Source organism: Nelumbo lutea, chromosome 8 (assembly GCF_056320005.1).
Source record: "Nelumbo lutea isolate HS-2025 chromosome 8, American lotus-T2T, whole genome shotgun sequence".
In the NCBI taxonomy this organism is placed as follows: Eukaryota; Viridiplantae; Streptophyta; class Magnoliopsida; order Proteales; family Nelumbonaceae; genus Nelumbo; species Nelumbo lutea.
Genome location: NC_142691.1, coordinates 42,938,800 through 42,956,013, shown reverse-complemented (window position 1 = coordinate 42,956,013; position 17,214 = coordinate 42,938,800). Strand labels below are relative to the sequence as shown.

Genomic DNA, 17,214 nt, shown 5'->3' with positions numbered 1-17,214 from the left:
TTAGGTTGAACCATGTTAAAACATTGGTCAAAGGCTGTCACGAACAATTGACCCAAAAAGATATCAACCTAATTGCTACTTGTACCATTATTCGTGACAATTACGGATCACCGAAATCATGGATAGCAGTAGGAAAATCAACATTAATTCAGTTTGTCAGACTAATTAACATTAACATCCAATAAAAATATGCACAAGAATCAATGAATACTTGAATTAAAAAGCAAGAAAATAAATTAACTACAGAACCTCACAATGACACAATCGAACCTCTCCCCTTGAACCAGAAAAAAGAAGCTTAGCTGCTCATGATCTGCGCAATCTCCATGCTTTGCTTCTCCATGGCCGAACTGATCTTCTTGAGTTGCTTGATGCTTGATTACTGGATGATTGAGTGATTTCTAGAGCTGGTGCGCCCCCCTCTTTATATAGCCAAAGGAGAGGGCTGTTTTCCAACTCCTTCTAGGAGATCATCTTATCCTTAGGGAGTTTTGATCTTATCTTGAACTAATCCTATCCTATCTCTTATCTAATGCCCTAATCTCAATCTTCTTATCTCTCTAGGATTACATTCAAGAATTTAGATCTGATAAAACTCTCTCCTTGGAGATTACATTCGAAATTCGGACTCTTAACTCTTGAATTCGAGTTGGGCTGCTTCAAGCTACTTCTGCGAGTTGGGCTTAAGTTGTAAAATGGGCTTGGCTGCGAACTTGCTCCGACTTTGGGCTCGTTTACGTACTCGATGTGTGCCGAATCTGTCAAAACCCAAAACATAAAAGTTGTGGGCCTTCCTTTCATCTTTCTAATGCTTCTTGAATTGTCCAATTCGGTGTCCGGAATTGAGAGTTAGGCCCAGATTACTGACTGTCGCCGAAACTGTGCAAAATCACCCGATTTGTCCAGTTTTCTTCCAATTGCCTTCTTTATTGCCCTAAATCGAAATACAAGAGTAATGAGTCCATTTAAGTGATAAATAAATGTAAAAGAATGAATATTAGGGGATAAAATTAGGGTTCATTTTGGTCTCATCACTCATCAGATAGGCTCTATGGGCCCAACACCTACCCTAACTGGTCCCTGGGCCAAGCCACCTTGTAATACCCAGGGACTGTGGGCAGATGCAAGATTATCCCATCAGGTATTTTCCTCAATGGCCTTACACTTAACCACTCAGCCCATTATGATCATACACTGCCCAACAAGAGAGGACCTCTCCCTCGGCTGCAAAGAACAGTGTTGCACTCTCTCATATATGGATCCCGGGAATTAAAAACTATTTGCAAAACAAATCTCAACGATGGAAATTGGCTGCCGGTAGTCTTAGTATCAATCAGTGAGAGAGCATCCCCGATCATTACCTTTGTCCGACAAAGGGGCTGATCCTGTCACTATGATCACCCACTCAGATGAATTCTCAAACTGTCCCAACATACCCTGGTTTTGACCCCCACTAAGGATCTCACTGATTGGTACATCAAAGACAGCCCAATCCGACACCTAGTGCAATATCATAATCGAGTTTAGGGGTCGGGTGTAACTTTCTAGTTTTGCCCATCAGTCTCCAAGGTCCAGGGCAATACTGAAAATCTGGTCCAGTTCAAAGATTCAATTAATCTCACACTGTATGAGCCTAGGTCTCACCCTGGCAGCTGAGACAAGCCACCCCAACCGACTTGGTGGCACTACAGTGTCAGCCTTGTCAAGATAGGTCTCCCCAGACCGACCCACTGGCTGTGAACATTCTAAACTAACACGAGTCTCATTAAGTGTCCAGTTTAAGGGTATTACACAGAAACATACCAAGGGAACATGAATCAAATATGCACTTTTATTCATTTACAATAAATTCATAAAATATTTCATTTTGAATGAAGCTAAGGTTATACAAAACTGTCTAACAGCTCCCACTTGCACTTAGGTCCAATCAGGTACTAGACAGAGTCCCATGCTTTCCACGTGTTTCCCAAACACTTTCTGTGATAGTGGCTTTGTCATTGGGTCTGCTACATTTTCCGCTAATGCTACCTTCTGAATTAGGATGTCCCCTCTACCAACAATCTCCCTCAGTACATGGTACTTCCTCTCGATGTGCTTCGACTTCGAGTGGGCTCGTGGCTCCTTAGCCTGAGCAATAGCTCCATTGTTGTCACACAACAATGCGATGGGTGATGTGCTGGATGGAACTACTCCCAACTCGTGAACAAACTTCTTCATCCACACGGCTTCCTTGGCAGCCTCACTTGCGGCAATGTACTCAACCTTGGTCGTGGAGTCTGTAGTGGACCCTTGTTTGCTGCTTTTACAGCAAACAGCACACGATCCTATCGTGAAAACATATCCAGATGTAGACTTTCTATCATCTGGATACGACTCAAAATCGGCATCTGTATACCCTTGGATCTGTAGTGACCTACCATCGAATACTAGACAAAACTCTTTTGTCCTTCGAAGGTACTTAAGTATGTTTTTCACAGCAGTCCAATGCTCCTACCCTGAGTTGGCCTAAAATCTGTTTACTACACTCACCACCTGATCAATCTCAGGGCGAGTGCACAACATGGCATACATGATGCTCCCTATGGCAAAGGCATAGGGAACGTCTTTCATGCCATCAATCTCCTCTGAAGTCTTGGGAGACATCTTTTTGGAGAGAGTGACTCCGTGCCTAAAAGGAACATTTCCTTTCTTTGAGTTTTCCATGCTGTATCTTTTGACTATTTTGTCAATGTAGGCGGATTGGGATAATCCTATTATCCGCTTCGATCTATCTCTATAGAGTCGAAGACCCAGTATATAGGACGCCTCTCTAAGGTCTTTCATGGAGAATTACTGTGAAAGCCATAATTTCACGGTAGTCAACATTCCTACCTCATTCCCAATGAGTAGAATGTCATCTACATACAGAACCAAGAAGATAACCTTATCTCCACTATACTTCTTGTAAACATAGGGTTGATTCGAATTCTACTTGAAGTCAAACGATTTGACAGCAGAGTCAAAACAGATGTTCAAACTTATAGAAGCTTGCTTAAGTCCATAAATGGATCTATTAAGTTTACATACAATGTTTTCCTGACCCGCAACTATGAAGCCTTGCGGCTGCTGCATATAGATATCTTCAGTAAGATCTCCATTCAGGAATGCAGTTTTGAGATCCATTTGCCAAATCTCATAATCATGGTCTGCTGCTACAGCTAGCAGGATCCTAATGGATTTAAGCATGACCACAGGCGAAAAGGTTTCCTCATAATCGATGCCCTCTTTCTGAGTGTACCCTTTCGCCACCAGATGAGCTTTGAAGGTCTCAACCTTACCATCGGGGCCCTTCTTCCTCTTGTAAATCCATTTGCAACCGATTGCTTTTACCCCAGAGGGCTGATCTATTAGAGTCCAGACTCCATTGGTCTCCATTGAGTCCATCTCTGCTCTCATGACCTCCACCCACTTCTGGGAATCTATGTCCAACATAACTTCCACGTAAGTCACAGGATCCTCCTCACTAGTCAAGGTTTCCACCAAGTAACTATCCTGGTCATAACCATAATGGACTGGTGGCCTAGATACCCGAGTGGATCTTCTAGGTTGGTCACTACCTGGAACTTGTGGGACATCTCCCACTACTCCTGAGCTCTCCTCATCAAGAACAATTTCCTGACGATGGGTGTCCAGGATATAATCGGTCTCCAAGAACTGGGCATTTCGACTACTAATAGGCAACCGCTGGTCTTGGATTTCAACTTGTCCGCACTCGTTCTTTTAATGTGTGCTGGACAACGCTAAATCTTTAAGTGTCGGACACTTTGTTTCTTTCAGTCCAAAGTTCATATGGAGTGTTCGGAACTGATTTGGTTGGAACCCGATTCAACACGTAAATCGTAGTCTCTTATGCATAACCCCAAAAGGATGTGGGCAACTCTGAGTGTATGAGAAGTGACCGGACCATATCCAATAAGGTCCTATTCCTCCTCTCTGAAACACCGTTAAGTTGTGGTGTGGCAGGAGGAGCTAATTGTGATATTATCCCATTGTCCTTTAAGTAGTCCCTGAACTCATCAGAGAGATGCTTGCCACCTCGATCTGACCATAGGACTTTAATTTCTCTCCCCAACTGTTTCTTGACCTCTTGTCTAAACTCTTTGAACTTTTCAAAGGATTCAGACTTATGTCCCATTAGGTACATGTAACCATATCGTGAGAAATCATCTGTGAAGGTGATGAAATACACGTATTGATTCTGTGTCCTAATACTCAGGGGAGCACATACATTAGTATGTATTAGGTCAAGTGTGCCTGTACATATTTTAGGCTTACCGTTAAATGGCCATTTCGTCATGTTGCCTTGTAGGCAAGGCTCATAGGTGGGAAAATCTTCTACTGTTAGAAAATCCAAAGGACCATCCTTTACCAACCTTGTGATTCGGTTAACACTGATGTAGCCAAGTCGGTAATGCCACAGACACATGGGATTAACTGTATCACGGGCTCTCTTTTTGGGGATTTCAGCCGACGTAGTTTCAGTTATGTTATTTCTAGAGAAGGATGTAGAACATAGAGACTGTTCTCCAGTTCCCCGTATGCGATGAATCTGTTATTTCTTTTAATAGTAATCATATTACTAAAGAAGACAGAATAACAATCTACACATAGTTTTGAAACAGAAATCAAATTTCTTCTTAAGTTTTGTACCTAAAGACAATCTTTGAGTACAATCTTTTCCTCTCTAAAAGTTAACTCCACGGTTCCTATTGCCGCGGCTGCAACAATTGCAGTAGTCCCCAAGTAGAGAGTGACTTCTCCTTCACTCAGCCTTCTGCTTACCTTGAACCCCTGCATTGAGTTACATGCATGAGTTGAAGCCCTAGAGTCAATATACCAGGACGCAGAATCTACCAATAAATTGGTTTCTATAACACAAGATTCAAAATTACCTTTCTTGGATTCCAGGTAGGTAGGACAATTCCGTTTCTCGTGGCCAGTCTTCTTGCAGAAGTGACAGGCATCCGATGCTTTGTCTTTCTTCTGCCTTTTGCCCTTGGTGGCTTTCTTCTGAGGCTTCTTTGCCTTCCTCTTTCTCTTGCCCGTTTTGCTAGCTTCAACAAGCATAGTTACAGGCTCATCCTTTTTAATCAGTTCTTCAGCTCTTTGCAACATATTGCTGAGCTCTTGCAAACTGACATTCAGCTTGTTAATGTTATAGTTCATGATGAACGGATTAAAGGAAGGAGGCAAAGAATTAAGGATAGCATCTATCTGGGTTGCGAGGTCCAACCCGGATCTAAGAGCCTCTAGTTCGTTGATGTAACCCATCATCCAAAGACAATGGTTGTGAACTTGTTGGCCCTTAGACATTTGAGTGGCCATGAACTGCTTCAAGACCTTTTGCCGAATAGAATGATTCTGCTCTTCATACATCATCCTCAGGCTGTCCAATATGTCTTTGGCAAGTTCAATCTGATCGAACTGCCTCTGTATTGGGTTGTCCAAGGAGGCGATGATGTAACACTAGGCTAGGGAGTTTTTCTCCTCCCATTCTTAATAGTCTTTCCTTCGGGCCTCAGAAGCCCTGTCTCTCGGACGCTCCGGGGCAGGATTCTTTGCCACTTTGTCCAGCTTTTCAAAAGCTAGGACCAGCATAAGGTTCCTGTACCAGTCGGCATAGTTTGGGCCCTTAAGCTTGTTGTCATCAAGAAGCTTTGCAAATGATCCATTTTCCATTTTCTCATAAAAGAGCAAACATCAGTCCACAACCTAATTTGATTCATGTTCATTTCATAGATATGGATTTTAATCTCGATCAATTTCCATTTAATCATCTCTGAGATTTCCTTCATTTCTCAGTGATGGAGACTACCGGTTGTCTCTAGAAATGTGGGAAATCACATAGGGTGCATGGAGCCAACTGTTTCAGCTGCATAACCCCACCACCTTTCTATGAAGGATCATTGATGAACCAACAATTTATCTATATTTTATGAGGCTTTTGCATAAAATTTTATGCCGGTTTAATTAGATTTTGCCCTATTTTAGCTTGATTGCAAGAAAGATTTCAGGGGCAGCCAAATCCAGAAAAAGAAGGCAAAAGCAAGAAAAGAAAGCCTAAAATTTATCATGTTCAGCCCAGCCCAACCATGAGAGCAAGGGAGTTTTATTCAGCCCAAGTAGTGCAAACTAACTCTATGAAAAACCCAAGGGAAGAAGCCTAGCAAGAAGGAAGTTTTGGCCCAGCCCATTTTTAGCCCAAAGAACAGCCTAGAGTGTAGGCTACATGAGCTCAAAAGAAAACTAAGTTGTAGCCCAAATAGCAGCCCAAAGGGAGCTAGGGGCGGCAACTCCTAGAAGTTTCTTGAAGAGAAGGTGGTAACACTCTAGAAGATTCATGAGGGGTGTAATACATCCAATTCTAGAGACTTCAAGAAGGGGCAAGAACCCCCTTGAAAAACTATATAAGGAGGCCTTTAGGAGGGGGGAGAGGTGTTCAATTGCTTGAGAGGAAGGCTCTCCCACTCCTAGAGGTTCGGCTACCTTGAGAGAAGAGAAGAAAAGAAAGTTAGGCGCAAGGAAGAAGAAGAAGAAGGGCTGAAGGAAGTTCAAGACAAGCAAGATAGAGGAGAAGGTGAGTTCGAAATTGGGGGTTTGTGATTCAAAGATCATTTGTAATAAGTCAAGTGTAATTTCATTCTCCTTTAATTTGAATTTTGTTTCTTTGTTATATTTTCTTTCTTCTTTCTCCTTCTTCCATTCTTCCTTAATGTATTTCAGCTTGTAAAATTTCAGTTCAGCAATCTAATTCTTTTTGATTCATTCGAATGGTCATGAATTGTACTTGGAGTATCTTGAATAAGAGTGTTTTTGTAGATTAATTCGGCCAACTAACCTTCAAAACTCAGATCTGAATTCTCAGATCTGAGATTGCAAGATCTGAATTGCTTGAAAGAGAATTCAGATCTGCAATTTTCAGATTGGCCGAATGGATCTAAAGCTTGGAATTCCTAGAGTGCTTGAGAGAGACTCTAGGAATTCAGATCTACTATTCAAGAACTGAATTGGATGCAAGATTAGAGATAACTTGCACAATTCAGTTGGTGATCAATTCAGTTATGAATTGATGCCTTAGAAGTGTTTGAAGAAATGCATGCAAAGGGATTAGATTCTTGTTAGATATAGAAGAATTGTCACTCATGCATAGGATGAACATGTGCTTGAGAGAGGCTGTTCATGACCTTGGGGTTTCACCAAACCAAGGCTCAATTATGATTTATTCGAATGATCCAAATTGATAGATTGCTGAATTCTGAGATTGAAATTTACTGCTTACTCTTGTAACCTGATTTGAAGGCAATTGGACCAATGATTTAGATAGATTTTAATTTAGGATTTTTAGCTTTCATTAATGTTTTGATTTATTCATTAATCAGATAAGAAGTACTCAATTTAGTATTGATACTTGTTTCCTAAATCCTCGTGGGAACGATACTTCACTCACTACTTTATTACTTGAATGGCTAGTGCACTTGCTAGTATCACAATGAGCCACACATCAAGTTTTTGGCGCCGTTTCCGGGGAATTAGAGAAGCAATATTAGGAAACATTGAGCATTCTTAATCTGGTCTCATTCAGCATTGCATTCATAGTTGGTTTAATTTGCTTAACTTTACATTTCAGCTTTGAATGCAATTGCTGTACTACTGTAGTTATGTTTCTTATTTCTTAAGTAGATTACTTTCTTTTTCTGGTTTTAGTTTCATTTTAATAAAGGTATATTTCATTTCCTTTCAATCTTCGTGTTGTTACATTCAAAAAGAAAAAAAAAAAATTCACAAAAACATGAGTGTTGCAGATCTGAGTTGCATTCGGCACTCAGATCAGCAGAATTCAGATTTGCAGCACTCAGCCGAAAAGAATTGCTTGTGTTTCAGACTTTTATTTCTTTTTCCATTACAAAAAGAAAAAAATGTATAAAATGAAAAAAAAAAAGATCTTTTGAACAACAAGAGGAGCAATTGAGAATTCGGATCAGAACTCAGATATGAGTTCAGATCTGAGTTCTGCTATTGCATATCTGCAACAGTTCAGATCTGAGTTCCTCTGAACTCAGACCTGAACTGATGCAATTTTGAGGGGAATTGGGTGTCATCACCAGCCCAATTCACCCTAGGGCACTTCTGCTATTCCCCAAAAAAAATTTGGTAGCAATAACTGAAGGTAAGGCAATTGAGAATTCAGATCCGAACTCAGACTTGAGTTTAGACCTGAATTCTGCTATTGCAGAACTGCTCAGTTTAGATGAACTCAGACCTGAACTGATACAAGTTTAAGGTGAATTGGGTGTCATCATCACCCCAATTCACCCTATGATACATCCGACATACCCCAAAGGTAATTGGATAGCAAAGAATGAGAAAAAAAATTCAGATCTGAACTGATACAGATCTGAACTGTAGTTGAGGACTGAACTGATATAGAGCACATTTTGGATTTTGGGTGAACTGAACATTTGCTTTATCCACTTGTAACCGAGCTACATTAGCTAAGGAGGTGTATGTTTGGATTGAATAATTGTGATGCCTCAGTTATTTAATAAAAAATTAGCACTTTCCAAGTATTTCTATTAGCATTCAGATCTGTAGCAGGGCTGGTATAGTACAACAGTTAGCAGACCTGATTTCAGATTTCTACAAAAGTTGTGTGGACCGAATAGCTTGCAATACCAAACATTGCAGACCCGATTTTCAGGTCTTAGCAAGTGTTTGATATGCATCAGCTATACAGGTTTGGGCTTCAATTGTAGAGCTTAAAATCCTTAAACCAAGCCTAACTCAGGACTGGTTTTAGTTTATTTCAGGTCCTTTTAATATATTTTTTAGATCAGATCTGATATCAGCCCTAAAGCATCACAGATTTGATTCTAACCTTAATGGATGTATATTGTAGTGTATACCAATGAGTGTGTATGAGATATACAGCTCAGATCTGAATTATTATTTGTTAATTTTCTCTGGACTAACAATACCAAAGACTTGCAGATCTGAACTCAACTAAATTGGATCTGAATTCAGATGTTGCAAAGGATGGATGTTGATAAAGGAACCTTGAATAAGATGTTGATCTGCTTTTAATTAGTGGTATTTATTTGTTTTAGGATGTAGGTTTGTATATTCCAATACTTCACTATACCTTTTCAGTTGTAATAAGGTTAGTTATTTTGTGAATATTGGCTTGTTTATTGCCTTGACTTTCGCAGTTTCTAACAAGCAGAGTCGAGCTGGAGGAAATCCTCTACGACCCGGAGATTGAAAGAACTCTCCGTGTCAGACTAAGAGCAGCCAAACAAGTCCAGCAAGAAGCTCAAGAAGCTCAAGATGCTCAAGAAATGGCTGAGCAGAGGACTATGATGGACTATGCCAAACCCACTCTCATTGGAGCTGCCTCCAGCATTATCAGGCCCAATATTGCTACTAACAACTTTGAGATCAAACCTGCCATCATACAAATGATTCAAAACATGGTGCAATTCTGTGGATTGGCCCATGAAGATCCGAATGCCCATATTGCTAACTTCTTGGAAATCTGTGACACCTTCAAACACAATGGGGTAAGTGATGATGCTATCCAGCTGAGGTTATTCCCATTTTCTTTGAAGGATAAAGCCAAAGCTTGGTTGAACTCATTATCGGCAGGATCTATAGCCACATGGGATGAAATGGCTAGCCAATTCCTCTCTAAATATTTTCCCCCTTCTAAAACTGCTAAAATGAGGAATGACATCACTACTTTTTTTCAGCAAGAGAGGGAATCTTTATACGAGTCATGGGAACGATACAAGGAGCTGTTAAGGAGAGTTCCTCACCATGGCCTCCCCATTTGGCTGCAAGTGCAGACTATCTATAATGGTCTTACTGACTCAAATAAGACCATATTAGATGCTGCAGCCGGAGGGTTCATAAACAATAAGACTCCCGAGGAGATGGCAGCCAATAACTACCAATGGCATTCAGAAATGACACCAGTTAGAAAGCAGCATGGCCTTCATAATGTGGATACATACACAACTCTCTCTGCACAAATAGGAGCACTTAGAAAAAAAATTGATGAGATGCAGATGGCAGCTATGCATGTGCAGTATGATAAGTGTGAGGGAGGCCATAATAGCACTGAATGCCAAGTTGGCAGTCAGTCTTTTCAGTCCATAGAACAAGTAGACTTTGTTGGCAACTTTACAAGACAGCCAAGAAATCAGTACCATCATGCCCATAACCCCGGATGGAGAGGCCACCTGAATCAGCCATGGTAGAATCAGCATGCACCTAAGCCTTTCCACCACAACTTCCATCAGCCGGAAATGAAATCTAACTTGGAGGAGCTGATGACCAAGTTCATAGCTAGTGCGGAAACTAGATTTCAGAATAACGAAACATCGATAAGGAACTTGGAAACTCAGGTTGGGCAGCTAGCACAGATGATTTCAGAAAGGGTTCCAGGTACCTTACCTAGTAACACCGTGGTAAACCCAAGGGAACAAGAGGTTGTTGGGAGAATTCCAAATTCAAATACTTAGTCATAAACTATCTTACTTGCTTTTTGTTTTTATTTTTCATAGCATTTAAGTTTAAAATTTAATTGAATAAAGATACTGATCTCCTCTTCTAGTTTGCAATTGATTTCTAGCAGAAGAAGTTTTCCACTAACAACATATTGTAGAATTTAAGAATGATCTTCAGGGAAGTCCTCTAAACACCTCCTATTACTTGATGATGCTCTTGCTAGTTTTATTGTTACTGCCTAACACTATGAACATTGAGGACAATGTTCATCTTAAGTGTGGGGGAGTGAGCCCGAGGCTAGGGTATGGGGGCTGAAACCATGCACCTCATTCACCCCAACACACATATGCAGGCAATGACATAACAAAAAAAAAAAGGGACTGGAACTCCTCAAGTTCATTACTATCTATTTGATGATTTTTAAGAATGATTTTAATGAGTTGAGGGAGACCAATGTATTTGCTAAGTTTTTATTCTTGCAAATGACCCAACTTAGTATATGCATGAGAAAAAGGGGAGTTGAATATGTCTTTCAGCATGACTAGCCCTAACTACCTTCATGTGTATGAAAGCACTTGATTTCATGGTTAATGGTCAAGAGAGCTAGTGCACATCTGAAGTGCTGATTCTTAAAGTTCAAAGAAGGACAAAAGCCCAAATTGACTCCGCTATTTTGAGCTGAATAGTAAAACTAGCAGCTCAAAACATGAGTTTTTTTTATCTACCTCAAGCTTGTGACCAGTGTGAGATGGAGCATAAAATGCACTCACCCCTAGAAATAAGTAATGATGGTGACAGTTGAGGTCCAAGAGGGCATACTAAGTTGAACTCTCATTAAGATAAAGTTACAGATGTGAAACTTAGTGTAATTTGATTATTAACTTTGACAATTAAGGAGCTTAATTATATATTGATTGGGAGTGAAGGCTGGACTTTAATGAAATTTGTATTCTCCTTTCCTTGGATCTTATACATATGTTAAATGGTAATTTACAAGAATAAGAATTGAGCACTTACAACAATTCCCCGACTATTCAATGCATTTCTATCTTAAAAAGTTCACCAGGTAAATAGTGAGAATAGAAGGGGGGAATGTTCAGTTTATGGCTGATGTCTTTGCTTGAGGACAAGCAAAAGCTTAAGTGTGGGGGTATTTGATGAACCTACAATTTATCTATATTTTATGAGGTTTTTGCATGAAATTTTATGCCGGTTTAATTAGATTTTTCCCTATTTTAGCTTGATTGCAAGAAAGATTTCAGGGGGAGCCAAATCAAGAAAAAGAAGGCAAAAGCAAGAAAAGAAAGTCCAAAATTTATCAAGTTCAGCCCAGTCCAGCCATAAGAGCAAGGGAGTTTCATTCGACCCAAGTAGTGCAAACAAACTCTTTGGAAAACCTAAGGGAAGAAGCCTAGAAAGAAGGAAATTTCGGCCCAACCCATTTTTAGCCCAAAGAACAGCCTAGAGTGTAGGCTACATGAGCTCAAAAGCAAGCTAAGTTGCAGCCCAAATAGCAGCCCAAAGGGAGCTAGGGGTGGCAACTCCTAGAAGTTTCTTGAAGAGAAGGAGGGAGAACTCTAGAAGGTTCATGAGGGGTGTAATACACCCAATTCTAGAGACTTCAAGAAGGATCAAGAGCCCCCTTGAAAAACTATATAAGGAGGCCTCTAGGAGGGGGGAGAGGTGTTCAATTGCTTGAGATGAAGGATCTCCCACTCTTAGAGGTTCGGCTACCTTGAGAGAAGAGAAGAAAAGAAGGTTAGGTGCAAGGAAGAAGAAGAAGAAGGGCTGAAGGAAGTTCAAGACAAGCAAGCTAGAAGAGAAGGTGAGTTCGAAATTGGGGTTTTGTGATTCAAAGATCATTTGTAATAAGTCAAGTGTAGTTTCATTCTCCTTTAATTTGAATTCTATTTCTTTGTTATATTTTCTTTCTTCTTTCTCATTCTTCCATTCTTCCTTGATGTATTTCAGCTTGTAAAATTTCAGTTCAGCAATCTAATTCTTTTTGATTCATTCGAATGGTCCTGAATTGTACTTGGAGTTTCTTGAATAAGGGTGTTTTTGTAGATTAATTCAGCCAACTAACCTTCAAAACTCAGATCTGAGATTGCAAGATCTGAATTGTTTGAAAGAGAATTCAGATCTACAATTTTCAGATTGGCCGAATGGATCTAAAGCTTGGAATTCCTAGAGTGCTTGAGAGAGACTCTAGGAATTCAGATCTACTATTCAAGAACTGAATTGGATGCAAGATTAGAGATAACTTGCACAATTCAGTTGGTGATCAATTCAGTTATGAATTGATGCCTTAGAAGTGTTTGAAGAAATGCATGCAAAGGGATTAGATTCTTGTTAGATATAGAAGAATTGTCACTCATGCATAGGATGAACATGTGCTTGAGAGAGGCTGTTCATGACCTTGGGGTTTCACCAAACCAAGGCTCAATTATGATTTATTCGAATGATCCAAATTGATAAATTGCTGAATTCTGAGATTGAAATTTACTGCTTACTCTTGTAACCTGATTTGAAGGCAATTGGACCAATGATTTAGATAGATTTTAATTTAGGATTTTTAGCTTTCATTAAAGTTTTGATTTATTCATTAATTAGATAAGAAGTACTCAATTTAGTATTGATACTTGTTTCCTAAATCCTCGTGGGAACGATACTTCACTCACTACTTTATTACTTGAATGGCTAGTGCACTTGCTAGTGTCACAATGAGCGACACATCAATCATATCCACTCATCATATGAGTTTTCCCTTTGGCCTTTGTCAGACAAGGTTCGAGCCATTTTTAGGTAAACCGTTCTGTCCAGTGAGTGCTTACCCATCATATTCGTGAACGCCAAGGTACCGTGAGAGAGTTCCCATTTTCTAGTGAAGCCCCTCCCACATCAGTTTATGACGCCCCTATCATCTTATGAAACACTCAGACAAGCCCAACAACAAATGGATAGCCCATTTTCTGGTGCGTTTCCTCATTACTTAATGACCCATCCTCATGCTAATGATGGAAGGCCTTTAGAGAGTTCATCATATGAATCTCCCTATCACTTGCACTCATATTAGCTCGAGGGAACAAATAACTACGCCCTAGTTTGATTTAGGTCAAACCAAAGTGGCTCCCACTAACTTTCATAAAGCCAGATTTCGGTGGGCCTTAAAATGGGCTAGGGTTCCACATGTAACCTCTCGATGAGGTATGGGGCCCACCACTGAGGGAGGTCATCCAATCACCAAAAGGGACACCATGGCAATGATGTGCATTCAGCCATGGTGTGCGCAAGAGCCACTGTCGAATGAGCATGGGCCAAGTACTTATGGCCCATGTACGCAGCACATCACACATCCATACATCTCATGCAGGGATAAATTGATCCAAACAATTAATTATTTGTAAGGCCCATTGGAAGCCCATTAAAATTCCATAATATTAACCATTAATGTTATCTAGGTATATGGGCTGAATTAGGGTTACCCAATTCGGCCCATATAGCTTTATCCTTTAAATGGGCTTATAGCAGTTTTAACTATTTAAAACTGGCCCTTTACAGGCTGGGCCGAATTAACCATTTAATTAAATATCAATCCTCAGGCCCATTAGTGGGAAAAATTAGGGCTGACTTTCAGCCTTGATTAGACCCTAGAATTGGTCCAAACAGTTTGAACCAATCTTGGTTCGAATGGGTCTAGGGTTTTATTTTTAATTAAATCCTTAATTCAAGAAAATAATCTGAAATTAAATAACTGATAAAAGAAAAACAAAATCAGTTAATCAAGGCTGTTCGCGCACTCCATCCTACGAAACAAAGGTTAGATCACAGCTTTCTGTTTCTCAAACTGCAAATCGCAGATAGCAAATTTCCCATCTGCGAAATCTCCTTCTCTGTGCCGCCATCTTCGATAATTATTACATCAGACCGAATGCCTATACATTAAGTCTAAAATAAAAAAAAAAATTATTTATAGATCAAAATAAATAAATAAATTCAATAAACTGCAAATCTTGCAATTCTCCCTGCGCAAATTGGGTAGAATGCCTTCTCCCTATTTGCGCAGGTTCAGATCTGAAACAGAATGGTTCAAGATTTGAACCATGGCTCTGATACCACTGAAGGGATAGGAAATCCATCATATGGAGGCCCAAGATTGCGGAATAAAGGGGGAAAATTTCAAAAATTTTTCTTTCCCTTCAAGTGGGAATCGAATTCCCTATTTAGAAAATCATATTTTCAAGGATCATTTTTGAACCATAAAATGAACCAGATCTGAACCAAAAGGAGGAGAGAGAGATAATACCTGATACAGAGAAACAATATCTCTCAATGGGGGTGTTCACACCCAAGGTAGAAACCAAAATCTGCTCCCACTGAAAATGGCGCAGAGCAAGGTGGAGCAGAATCAATAGTGTCCTTCCTAAGAACTTGATTCTTCCTAAGAATCACTTAGACGGCTTGTGAATACAATTCCTACCAATCTTTTTGCCAAAAGATTGGAATCAAGATCCAATCTCATTTAGATCTTGGACTCATCGAGTGGATAGGGTGTGGGCCCAATCCTATCAGCTGATCTTATCTCAAAATTCGCCCCTTAAAGACTAATCAAATTAGCCCAGTTCGAAATGGGCTTAAGGCCCATTTAGGGTTATGTATTCATTAAGCCTTCCAAATTGCTGCCCAGTTGGGCTTCCTTGTATGGCGTGGGACCCAAACATTGATCTACACATCAGCCACATGGGTTCAGCCCAGCCTTTGTTACATGGCCTGGCCGAATACACTGTTATGGACAGTGCACCCCCTAAAAACCCATCAGATGGGCTCTATGGGCCCAACACTAACCCTAAGTGGTCCCTGTGACAAGCCACCTTGTAACACCCAGGGACTGTGAGCAGATGCAAGATTAGCCCATCAGGTATTATCCTCAATGGCCTTACACTTAACCTCGAAGCCCATAATGATCATACACTGCCCGACAAGAGAGGACCTCTCCCTCGGCTGCAAGGAACAGTGTTGCACTCTCTCATATATGGATCCTGGGAATTAAAACCTATTTGCTAACATTTCGAAACCATAATATATATACTTTTATATCTCATATAAAATATATTTTGTAAAACAAATCACAACGATTGAAATCGACTGCTGGCAGTCTTGGTTTCCTTCAGTGAGAGTGCATCCCCGATCATTACCTTTGTCCGACAAAGGGACTGATCCTGTCATTATGATCACCCACTCAGATAAATTCTCAAACTATCCCAACATACCCAGGTTTTGACCCCCGCTAAGGATCTCGCTGATTGGTACATCAAAGACAGCCCAATCCGACACCTAGTGCAGTATCATAATCGAGTCTAGGGGTCGGGTGTAACTTTCCAGTTTTGCCCCTTAATCTCCAAGGTCCAGGGAAATACTGAAAATCTGGTCCAGTTCAAAGATTCAATTAATCCCACACTGTATGTGCCTAGGGTCTCACCCTAGCAGCTGAGACAAGCCACCCCAACCGACTAGGCGCAAGGAAGAAGAAGAAGAAGGGCTGAAGGAAGTTCAAGACAAGCAAGCTAGAAGAGAAGGTGAGTTCAAATTGAGGGTTTGTGATTCAAAGATCTTTTGTAATAAATCATTTGTAGTTTCATTCTCTTTTGATTTGAATTCAGTTTCTTTGTATATTTTCTTTATTCTTTCTCCTTGTTTCCATTCTTCCTTGATGTATTTCAGCTTGTAAAATTTCAGTTCAGCAATCTAACTCTTTTTGATTCATTCAAATGGTCATGTATTGTACTTGAAGTTTCTTGAATAAGGGTGTGATTGTATAGTAATTCGGCCAACTAACCTTCAAAACTCAGATCTGAATTCTCAGATCTGAGATTGTAAGATCTGAATTGCTTGAAAGAGAATTCAGATCTGCAATTTTCAGATTGGGTGAATTAATCTACAGCTTGAAATTCTTAGAGTGCTTGAGAGAGACTCTAGGAATTCAGATCTACTATTCAAGAACTGAATTGAGTGCAAGGTTAGAGATAACTTGCACAATTCAGTTGGTGATCAATTCAGATTTGAATTGATGCCTTAGAAGTGTTTGAAGAAATGCATGCATGGGGATTAGATTCTTGCTAGAGATAGAAGAACCGTCACTCATGCATAGGATGAACATGCGCTTGAGAGAGGCTATTCATGACCTTGGGGTTTCACCAAACCAAGGGTCAATCATGATTCATTCGATTGATCCAAATTGTTAGATTGCTGAATTCTGAGATTGACATTTACTGCTTACTCTTCTAACCTGAATTGAAGGCAATTGGGCCAATGATTTAGATAGATTTTAATTTAGGATTTCTTAGCTTTCATTAGAGTTTTGATTTATTTGTTGATCAGATAAGAAGTGCTCAATTTAGTATTGGTAATTGTTTCCTAAATCCTCGTGGGAATGATACTTCACTCTCTACTTTATTACTTGAACGGCTAGTGCACTTGCTAGTGTCACAATGAGCAACACATCAAGTTTTTTGCGCCGTTGCCGAGGAACTTAGAGAAGCAATATTAGGAAACATTGAGCATTCTTAATCTGATCTCATTCAGCATTGCATTCATAGTTGGGTTAATTTGCTAACTTTTTTATTTTAGCTTGGACTGCAACTGCTGTACTACTGTAGTTATGTTTCTTCT

The 17,214-nt window shown here is 40.0% G+C and overlaps 1 non-coding gene across 1 annotated transcript; it reads right to left on the bottom strand.

The window, feature by feature from the left end:
- Positions 1-9,752: 9,752 nt before the first annotated feature.
- On the bottom strand, positions 9,753-9,859 carry LOC148843925 (small nucleolar RNA R71). The gene has a single exon (XR_016103942.1). It is a non-coding gene; the product is annotated as a small nucleolar RNA R71 (small nucleolar RNA).
- Between the last annotated feature and the right edge of the window lie 7,355 nt (positions 9,860-17,214).